Here is an 11935-nt window from a genome sequence, read left to right as displayed (position 1 = left end):
CGACTGAACACTTGTGAGGCGCGCGGTCGTGACAATGATACGAAATGAGCGTAGTTGTCTTGTGCCGGAGGCGGTCGTATGCAAACGCGGGTACGTCACTTCGTACCGTGACGTCACTTCTTACCATGGATCCAGAACGAGCTGTATTTAGAGCTTGATTAAATAAATGATTCGTTTATAATGGGGAGGACGTCTTAAGCTATGAAACTTGCAGGATGTTTTAATGGTACAAAGACCTCTTATATACCAAAAGATCAAGGCAAATTTGGTTTCTCATGTCATGACCCCTTTAAAATAGGTCAGTTTTGTTAGTTATGTTTCTTTTCATTTCTTTAAGTTAATTTAGACAAATGTTCGATTTCTTTTTGTTTTTTTATTGTTTGATCCATTTAGCCTCTCAAATCAACACTTTACTTGACAATAAAATCCATAAAACACCTTAAGCATATCACACATAGACAGTTATAGTTTAAACGTTTATTATCATTTTTTAAAAGCTGAGGCAAACTGCTCTGCTGCTCACAGTCGCAACAGCGCTCGCAAACGAAATGAGCTATAGCCTACAATCTAAACAAATCAAATAAATGGCATTAAATTAAAAACAAACATGCAGATTATCTTACCTCAAAATTTTCTTGAACTATTCCAGCTGCGCTGAAGTCACGCTCGCTATACTTCTGCTGCTGGCGGGGACACTAAAAACAGCGAGCCGGTCGCGCAAATCTTGGGTCGTGCCGCCGGGAAACCTGTGTGTGTGTGTGTGCGCGAGCGCGAGCAGACTGTCATGTGTCAGTCATATGTCAGTGTGATAGGTTTGTTTTTCCATCGTCAACTTCTCATATTTAATTTTAATACATGTCTGAAATAGGCTATAAAAAGAAGGATAAGCCTAAAACAGGCCCGAGGCCCGGCCCGCGTGTGAACTATGACGTGGAAATTGGCCCGAAGCCCGGCCCTAGGGGCGTAAATAAGTCGAAGCCCGTCGGGCTCGGGCTGAAATGCAGGTGTCACAGGTCGGAGCGGACCACGTGAGTACCGCCCCTCCCTTGATTTCCACCTCGGGGAGGTTCCCAGGGATACCCCAGACGACCAAACACAACGAGGACACTGGAGTGAAAGTTTAAAAATGCAATTCTTTATTATTCTAAAAAAATAACTAAAATTAAGGGAAGGGGAAGTGGAGGGACTAAAATCCAGGGGGAACTGGAGGGTGAGGATGCCGCCTCGGAGCCCGCTGTCTCCGTCACAGAGGGACCTCAGATAAGTCGTCTCGTTCTTCGACTCAATGTCTAGCTCTGATGTCTTTCGGTTTGCTCACTCGTCTCTCCTTCTTGTTCCCAGGTCGCTCCTTTTGTCTCGGACGTGTTTCAGCGGCTTCCTGTAGAGAGGGGTCGATGATCCGGCGGTATGAAGGTGAGTACTTCTCAAACACTCACGCCACGGCGCGCTCTTCCTCCTGGGCACAGAGACACAACAGAGAAGTACTGGGGGTCAGGGGGGATTGGGTTACCTTTAGCCTCGGGCGTGGCTCGGCGGTTCCCTGGAGGGATGGGTCGATGGTCCGGCGGGGTAAAGGTAACCACCTCACAACATACACTGGATCTGGGTCAACACTGGGGCTTTCTGGTCGGTATACAGGTAAGTATAACTTTTCGCAGTGGGTCTCACTCACTGACTTCGTAGGCGCGATGCGTCCATTCATTTCTTGCTCTCAAGCTCGGGGTCGGCGATGGCTCGGGGGTCTGAACACGGCGGCGGTGCGGGATCAGGCGCTTCTCCGGCGACTCCAAACAGGTAAATGTTTCTTTTCCTCTATTTCGGCACTGCACACATACACAAGTTCCTCCAACACTGCTAACTATTACTACCGTTGCTCAAGGGGTTCTTACTTGGATCTGTTCGCAGGAGGTTGCAGAGACAGAGAGTGGCGGGATGTTTATGGCGTAAGTATGGACCAACTGCTCCGCCAGCTTCAGGATCCTCTCTTCTTCGGAGGGAGTCGGTCTGGAAAGTAGTCTTATGGGACAACACGCACACAACCGAAAACTTCAAGTGTACACTTCAAAGATCAAAACACTGACTCACCCACGGCACTCCACGCTCACTCCACGTGCACTTAAGGTCCGAAGACCACTTTTCCATATGTCATCTACCTCGGGGGATCACTGAAGCGCTGTTCTGGTTGGAGGACCAGCAAGAGAGAAGTCGCTGCCACACCACCTCTGGCTCTCCCACGCTCACTTCCCTTGGTGGGGCCACTCGTGTTCTCAGATCCAACTGCACGAAGCTCACAGATGATACACCTTCGATGAATTTGTTACTGCATCAGTTTCTCGAAGTACTCACACATGGATCAACCTGTATGCTCGTCTTGTGCTTTCTTGCAGCGTTCAGCTCCGGTCCTGGCCGCCGTTCTCTCTCTCTCTCCCAAAGGGATTCGGTGATCGGCACTCCCGGGAAGCTGTCCTGTAGGTAACCTCTCCACAGCGAACACACACTTGACACTTGAATCACAATGCAAAGCACGATCTGTATTATACTCAACCCCGTCTCTTCCTTTCTCTTCACAGTTCCCCGGATCTTCGTTCGCTCAGTCCACAATATTCACCATGTGTCGTCCTTGGTATTTTGCCCAGATGCCCAGATACTCTCGCCGCAACGGCTGGAAGCGATTACCCCCACGCTTGGTGTGAACCCGACCCGGAACGAACAGCTGCGGCTGTGTGTGACCGCTGCAAAACAACTCGCCCAACTGATTTCTGGAAGCCTTCTTTATACTCCTCCTGCTTCTCCTTCGTCCAATCCAGAGATCGCGCTGCTCATTGGCGCACCTGCCGTCGATTTACCCTGATTTTGGTGCTGGGAAGGTCAACCGGAAGTGGTGGTGTTTGATCCGGGCGGAAAAAATCTCTGCCACTTTGGTTCTGCCAGTATAGTTCCGCCCCAGGAAAAGTCACCCCGTGATATCGGGCTCTAGTCTGACGGGCCCACAATGCAAAGCACTGAAAAATGTCCATACGAGGCTCCGCCTCTCAGGCTCGAGAAATCCCACTCTGCTGCATTCCTTTCTTCCCAGTAGTAGGGGGAAGGATACGGAAACCCGTGTTAAAATCATGTTTTTATGTGAATAAATTATGAGCGAATATTCCCAAACGTTCTGACAGTGTGATCTCTATATGTGTTATGTATTGTCACATTTATGTGATCATTGAGTTTTTGCATTGAGTTGTGTTACAGTAGTGTACATGCAGAATTTACTATAGATTTATACTCTATATATGAAACTCATAAATCTAAATGCCTAATCCTCTGCAGAGATCTAAGAAGATCCATTACTGTAAAGTTTCTAAAAATATCCATTGGCAGTTATGAAACAAAGAACCTTCTCACAAATTGAGCATTGTGTTTTCAATTGTTTTGCTGTAGTGTGTAATGATGTGTATAGTGTTTACATTTTTTAAAGATTCGAGCTGCTCTTTTGGTGTGAAAGTTTTGAGTTTTGAAGTGAGAAGGTGTGGTTGTGTTTATGTAGCTTTAGAAAAGGGTGTTGTGTTTAGACATTGGGGAACATGGAGGAAACGTTTGTGAAATGTGTTTTTAGGAGGATGTCTTTTAGCTCCTCTAGGAAGGTGAGGACACGTTGGGTGTTGTAAGACCCAAGGACAGCATGCCGGTGTACAAGCCCCTCCAAACCCATGGCCACACAAAGAGTAATATTACCCCCCCGTTGGCCAGGAACCTCAGTGATGGCTCTTTGGCCAGTGATGTTACGGCCTCTTTGCCTTCGTTTCTGCAGGTTGAAGCCAGCCTCATCCAGGAAGAGGTACTCATGAGGTCTGGCCATCGTGTCCAACTGTAATATCCTCTGTGAAAATGTGAAAGTGCACAGGTGTTCAGAACAACAGTCAATCAGGTAGCACAGTATTGTCCAGAAGTAATGTAGGCCACTGAGCAACACAGTATGTCCACTAACTGTACTGTGAACATGGATGTATACTTACTTGCACATACTCGTAACGTAGGTCTTTGTGTCGCGCAGAGTTGCGCTCAAAGGGAACCCTATAGACCGGTTTCATCCGCATCTTTTGGCGCCGGAGAACTCAGCCTATTGTGGCCAAGCTGACATCATCAATGGTCTGCATCATCAATGCTCAAAGTTGATATTATCGGCAATGACTTTGTCTCTGATCTCCCTGAGTCTGATGAGGTTGTTCTCACGAACCATATCCACAATGAGGTTTTCTTGTGCCGCTGTAAATATGGCATTCTTTTAACTAAGAAAGAAACATGTGTTGTCAATTGACATGTTTTACAATACAGTAACAACTGATTTGAAACCAATAGACTACTTTCACAGGCTTGTAAAATTGTATTGTGACAAAGAAAGCAATAGAGTACAATACCCGTTGTGTTGTCTGAATGCCCTGATAATGTTGGCCACGGTGAACCTACTCAGGTTTGGACGGACTCTTAGTCCTGTTTCAGTCATTGTCATGCCATGGACAATGACATGGTCAATGACTGTTGCTCGCATCTCGTCCATAATGATGGTGCGAGGTTGTCTTGCTCTCCCTCCTGGTTGTCTTCTCCTCTCCCTTGTTGGCCTCCTCCTCTCCCTTGTTGGCCTCCTCCTCTCCCTTGTTGGCCTCCTCCTCTCCCTTGTTGGCCTCCTCCTCTCCTTTGTTGGCCTCCTCCTCTCCCTTGTTGGCCTCCTCCTCTCCCTTGTTGGCCTCCTCCTCTCCCTTGTTGGCCTCCTCCTCTCCTTTGTTGGCCTCCTCCTCTCCCTTGTTGGCCTCCTCCTCTCCCTTGTTGGCCTCCTCCTCTCCCTTGTTGGCCTGCTCCTCTCCCTTGTTGGCCTCCTCCTCTCCCTTGTTGGCCTCCTCCTCTCCCTTGTTGGCCTCCTCCTCTCCCTTGTTGGCCTCCTGTTCTTCTTCCATGGCCAGCTCTTCTCCCTACTCTGACTCGAATTCCTCTTCCCCTGACTCTGCCTTCATCCATTGTGTTAGTTTGGAATCTTCAGCAAACTGTGCACTCTGAACTTGCTTTTATACATGTGGTCACAGCATTAGCAACAAGTGTCTTCAATTTTGAGTCGTTGTGTGTAATGAATGACGCCAGGTGTGTTCATTGTGTTCAAATATTGCTGACTGTGGCAAGCATTTTGCATCACATGAGCTTTCATTTGAGAATATGAGCAGAGTTATTTTGCAACTTGTGTTTTAGCAAGGAAAAATGTGTTAAGATTTATGAGAACGGAGGATTGTGTTTTGTGAATTGTGTCTTCATGTGAAATGTGTTTATGATATTGGAAAATGATGGCTAGATTTAGTAAATGTGTTTAGACAACTGGTCATTTGGTTTAGAGGATTGGCTTTTGTGTTTTAGCATTTGAGAAAAACTGTAATATGTTTCAGACCCGATGGAAGTGAAAGAGCAAAGGCAAGAACTGAAGTTAAAGGTGATGATGCTATAGTTTGTTTCGGCCTCTTGACACCAATAAAATTTGCTTAATGTGCCAATTTACAGAAGATCTCAGACATCACCATAATGAATGAGCTGAAAACAGGGAACTTTTGGAGACAGAGGTTTTTCAGCAGCAGTTAAACATGAATACTCCGTACTTTTTAAATGCAGATTGGATAAAAACACAGTGATCACAGTTCACACCTGCAGTAAAGCTCCTCCCACAACAATTCACCAATAAATACTGGGAATATTCCCATCATCCTACAAGAGAAGGACAAACTCCAGGAGTAGCAGCTGAAATCTGTATGACTGTTAAAGATGGAGTTTATTAAAGAGGAGATTGAAGACATGAGGGATCCAGAACCATCCAGAATAAAACATGAAGATACTGAGGAACAAATAGGTTGGTGTCCATTCTTGATTCTTCATTGTTGACTGATTTGGTAGATGTGAATTAATAACCAGTATATGGATGATAATTGATAGAGAAATTCAAATCTGAATTATCATAACCTTGTATATAGCAGTTGTCAAACATGTTTTTACTATATTAACAAGTGAATGACAGAACAAAAAGTGAAAGATCTGATTTCTGTTGCTTTCTGCTATTAAATAAGGGTTCACTTGAACTGATTCTAACTATATTTATGTGTATTTTAGACCAGGTGAGAGTGAAAGAGCAAATACAAGAACTGAATGAAGAGGAGGAACATCGGAACTTTACAATTCAAAGAACAAAAGCCAAAAAGCTGCACACCTGCACTCAGTGTGGAAAGAGTTTCACACAGAAAGGAACCCTTAACCAACACACGAGAATTCACACTGGAGAGAAACCGTATACATGCACTCAGTGTGGAAAGAGTTTTTCTCAACCATCAACTCTCATTTGTCATCTGCGCATTCACTCTGGAGAAAAGCCATTTAACTGTGATCAGTGTGGTAAAGATTTTATTTCATCATCAAATCTGAAAAAACACCTGAAAGTTCATTCAGGCGAGAAGCCTTATGTGTGTTCTCTCTGTGGAAAGAGTTTTTCAAGGCTGAACAGTTTTAAACTGCACCAGACAACACATAATGAAGTGAGAGATCATGTGTGTTGTGACTGTGGGAAGAGCTTTACTAGAGCTGAGAGTCTGAAACTGCACCGAAGACTTCATACTGGAGAAAAACCTTACAAGTGCTCATATTGTGACAAGAGTTTCTCTAGGTCTGGATCTCTGAAAGAACATGAGCGAGTTCATACTGGAGAGAAGCCGTACCCCTGTATTCGGTGTGGGAAGAGTTTCAGACATTCACAAAGCCTTCACATTCACATGAAAAACTGTTGCAAGTGATTATGGCAATTTTTGATTATAAAATTATACATGCATTCATATATATATATAATGCTTTTAAACGTGCTCCCTTTCAGTTGGTCACTCTCAACGTCACTTCGTTCATAGACATTTGGAAAAGTTTTTGGTGCAGACCTGACCTGTTGAGAAGAGATTGTATTCATCCCTCCTGGGATGGTGCCGCTCTACTATAGCGAGTTCATACTGGAGAGAAGCCGTATCACTGTACTCAGTGTGGGAAGAGTTTTACACAATCATGTAATCTAGGGACTCATATTAGAAAGCATTGTTCTATGTCACAGTGAGCAAATGTTTTGTTAGACTCACATAAAGTAAATGTATAGTTAGTTAACTAATAAACTAGTGTTGCTGTGAATGCCACAAGATTTGTGTTTTATTTGTTCGAGAACAAGAAATACAATTATTTAAATTAATGAATTAAATAATTAAACGCTTACTCAAAGAAATGCCAAAATTAAAAGAGACTGGAAACAAATGTAGAAAAACAACAACAATCAGTTATTTGTAAATATATGAAACAATTCCCTGAATTTGATCAGTTTTTTTTTTTTTTTTACAACGTTAAGTATTTTTTTTCAGTCAACAACTTCTAACGTTGTTTTCTGCTTGTTTACATTCAGGAAAATCATTACTTATTTGCTGTTGAATTAAGTTCTCCAGGCTTACCACTAAAATCCTGTTTGCATCACCTGTGGCCATCCTGTGTTTCTGTTAGTTTGGATGTTCTCTCTTTCCAAAGGTCCATTTACAATCCAGCCCAGGATGGTCTTGACAGCATAAGGTCCATCTTCTCTGATGACTTGCCATGGCTCAAGAATCTTGGGTACATTTGTTCCTATTAGTAAGCCAATACCTGCACCAATTGGAAGATGTACCTCCTTTCAATTTCTTAACATCCTTCTGTTGCAGAAAGTTTTAATTTTTAACTGGAATCTCTTTTTGTGAGAACACCTGAGGGAGATCAACAAAATTGTTCTCATTCAGTCCGCTTATTTCCAGTTTGGGGAAAACATGTACTTGCAGACCCTTCCTGTCCCATGGTACAAAGCAGGATGTTTGTTTTCCTACCAGTTAGCTTTAAATTCTTCATTAGCTGTTCTGTGCAAAATGATGCAGAACTTCCTGGGTCCAAGAAGGCGTAGGTCGTAACCTCATGATCACTTTTTTTTTTTACTTAAGGCGAGACACGGCAGGCAAAAACATTCATTTTTCATGCAGTGGTCAGTTTTGAGATTTTGGGCTAGTTTACTCCTTCAATATGTTTTCTTTCATGCTGCTATAAAGAAAACGTAGCAGATAAAGAAAAGTTACATTAATATGTTTATTTTATTACATTTTGTTTACTTGCGGCAGTAAGTTTCACCCGAATTTACCAAGAAGTTAGCATTCCAACGTGACATGCCGTGTTCTGTCTGTTTACTGAAGTCTGTCATGACTGGTATCGTTGTAAAGCTCTGAATCTCATGAACACCGCTATGTAACCCAAATATGGGCATTTCCTTTCTATCAGTAACCAATCGTGAATGTCCAAAGGGGGGTTTAAAGCTAATGAAATCTCATTGGCTACTGCTGGTTTCTGCGAAGGTGATTCGCTCAGACGCATCACGTGGTGTACTCTGACACTTCTGTGTTTAGCTTACCGCGGGACCTCCGAAAATGCCGGTAACACCACAACTTTCAAGGAAAGAAAAAAACAGCAATTGCGCTTTGCAAGATGTGAAAAGGAAAAGCAATCGGATGGATTAGCTGAAAAGCCATCAGGAAGCAGCACATCTGATCGTAAGCTGTCGTTGGAAAAACGTGAGGGGTTTAATGAGAGTGCCGCTGACTGTGCGACACAGCAGTGGCTGATTATGCATGTCGCACGTCTGAATGAGTTAATAAATTATCTCTTGTGCCCTAATTGTGCCGCATCGGATCTATTTATTAACATTGATCCAGTGAACCATGGATTTTGTAGCAGTCTGCTTCTAGAGTGCAGTAATTGTAAAGGAAAGAGTGGGTATAGGCGAAGCATCTACACACCCACACGGCTGCAAAGTGAGACAAGAGGTGATGTCACTTTTGACGTGAATGTCCGCATGGTGCTTTTGGCCCATGAATTAGGGATGGGATATGCTGCACTGAGGAAGGTCAGCAAGGTGTTGGGGATCCCTTCCCTTCATCTGAAAACATACCAGAGGCATTACAAGACAGCCCGATCTCATCCGAAGGCGTCATATACTTACGCTGTTGACATTTCGTTTACATACGACGCGCATGGCACCCTTTCGCGTAAATATGAGACGCATATAAAAATGGCCAAACTGCGCCTCCTAGCGGTCTAACCCTAACCCTACCCCATACCTAAACCTACCCATAACCGAACGCGTCTTATATGTCACAATGTCTGGGTGATGTCCCCTGGGTAGCCACTAGAGGTCCTTTTCCCCCACAGGTGTCAGTCACTATCGGACTACAATCCCCATCACCCTTGTCGGACTCATTATCACACTCAGCTGTTCCCACTCACCTTGTTAGTGTCTGTCTATTTATACCCTGTCTGTTTAATCACTTGTTCTGGAATCCTTGTTTCTTGTCACCCGCTTCGCAGAATCTGTCTTGGTTTGTCTTAGTGTTTGTTTCTTGTTTTTGGACTGCTTATATGGTTTTGACCCTTGCCTGGACTGGTTTTGTGAGTACGGATTACCCTAATAAATAATACTGCTTTTGGATCTACCTGTTTGTGTGTGCGTACGTGACATTATATTGACGATAAAGGGTACCATGCGCGTCGTATGTGAACGAAATGTCAACAGCGTCAGTATATGACGCCCTAGGATGAGAATGCGTTGGACAAGAGAGTGACAGGTAGGCTTTAAAAACAGGGATGGTTACAGGGATGTTGATTTTGGAGGTGTAATGACCTGTTACATTTATCATAGTGTTGTTGTAACAGTGAACATATTTTCATCTCATTCATTGTGTTGTATTGGTCAGTTTTACTTTTGCAGTACAACTTTTGAGGTTTCAGTTCAGTGGTTAAACCAAAATACATTGAAATAATGCAGCCTCAGATTATGGATCTGTTGTAATAGTATAACATTATAGGATGGCCTTATTCTTTATAGTCATTTATGGTTTGCTTTTCCAATTGGCTGCTATGACTGCATGGTCTACTCCGTGGTCCTTTCCAAAAGAAATTGGGGTTTTGCCACTCAAGTGTACTGTTTCAATAAACTCAACAAAAAAGTAACAGTTTTTGAAACAACATGCATTTTTATTTTAGTTGCAGAAATTGAGATAGGATTGGAGTCAAGACTGCACAAGACTAGGGAGCAGATCCGGCAGGCCAATGCAGATGTTGATCCAGAGTTGCTGAGGGAAGATGCTGATGCTATAATTAACATTGGTGTCTCTTTTGATGGCACCTGGCAAAAAAGAGGCTTCACTTCCCATTATGGCATTGGTGTTTGCATTGACACCCTTACAGGTCATTGACTTTGAGGTCTTATCCTCTTACTGTCATGCTTGTGTCCTAAAGAAAAGTGCCAAGAATGAGGGGAAGATTACTGTGGAGGAATTTGACAGCTGGAGGGAGACGCACACTGACTGTGCCAAGAATTTCACAGGGTCTAGTAAGGCAATTACTAGGCAGCAAAGAGGATGTGGGCTAGATCAGTCAGTCGCCACCAGTTGCGGTACACTGAGATGCTCTCAGATGGGGATAGCTCTGCTTTTAAGGAAGTACTGTCACTGAACCCATACCCTGGCCATGAGATTGTAAAGCTGGAATGTATAAATCATGCTCACAAGAGAATGGGCACAGCGCTCAGAAAATTTAGTGCCGAGCGCAAATTGGGAGGCAAGGGTTTGGGGAAACTGACCGCAAAGAAATGCAAAACACTGCAAAATTATTACAGGGGGGCAATTTTGAATAACCAGGGGTCAGTGGATACAATGAAAGCAGAGATATGGGCAGGCCTTCTCCACTGCATGTCAACAAATGAAACACCATTGTATACTAGGTGCAATCCATCTTGGTGTTGGTATCGGAGGGCAGAAGACAAAGATGAGACCCCCGAAAGCCACACACGACATGCTGCGAATTACTTATCCCATGAGGTGGGCCAGAAACTTCTCCCCATCTATCACCGCATGTCAAGCGACAGCTTGCTGCAAAGAATGCAGCATGGTGGCACACAAAATGCAAATGAGTGCCTCAATGCGGTGATATGGGCCCGCTGCCCAACAACTGTTTTTGTAGGCAAGAACAGGGTCGAGGCAGCGGCAAGCATGGCCATCTCCTCTTTTAATAAGGGGTCCCTCAGCTATGCTTAATGTGATGGCAAACTTATGGCTGGAGAGCACACTTATTACAGTGAACACCATCAAGCCGGCAGACCTGCTCAGGGTGTCCAAAGCAAACGCTGTTCAGTCTGCGAGTGCAAAACGAAAACGAAAACTTGTGAGCACAGACAAGAAAGTGAAAAGGAACCAGCAAGAGATGTCAGAGGGACCTACATATGGTGCTGGAATGGATCATTAGACTTTAGAAAGCTGTGAAAGCTACTGCTGTTCTTGTTCTGTGTCCATACAACTGTCTAGCGTGGTTTTTTTTGGCAACTTTGTGCATGATACGCCAATGTTAATTAATTGAGTTACTGCAGTTATAGGCCTTGTATGCCTGCCATGTTATTAAATAATCAGTTTTCATGAGCTTGAAATATTATATATTGTTATTACTAAGGGCCTGAGCATTTATTCTGTTTTTGAGCAATTTTTTTCAATAGAAATGTATTAAATTCCCCTATTTAAATCTTTAAATGCCGTTTTCTAAAAAAAAGTTTTTTGTCATTCTTCAGTAGAAACATCTCAGCCTATGTAGCACCCATGTACACCAAACTTTCCAGTTATACACTTAGCAGTATTCTGAAGATATTTTCAGAGGGATTTGTTAATAAATCATTCCTGGCCTGATTTATGTGAAATTTTAATAAAAAAAATATGACGAAAATCGTTTTGAGTTTTTTTTTTGTCATCTTGTGTGTAAACAAAAAGAAAAAAGAATTTTGCACTTAGCTTATCATATGTTCAGATCTATCTACCGAAAATATATGCAAAATCACACATAT

This window comes from Phoxinus phoxinus (genome assembly GCF_949152265.1).
Source record: "Phoxinus phoxinus genome assembly, chromosome: 4".
Classification (NCBI taxonomy): Eukaryota; Metazoa; Chordata; class Actinopteri; order Cypriniformes; family Leuciscidae; genus Phoxinus; species Phoxinus phoxinus.
This window is presented reverse-complemented; position numbering follows the sequence as displayed.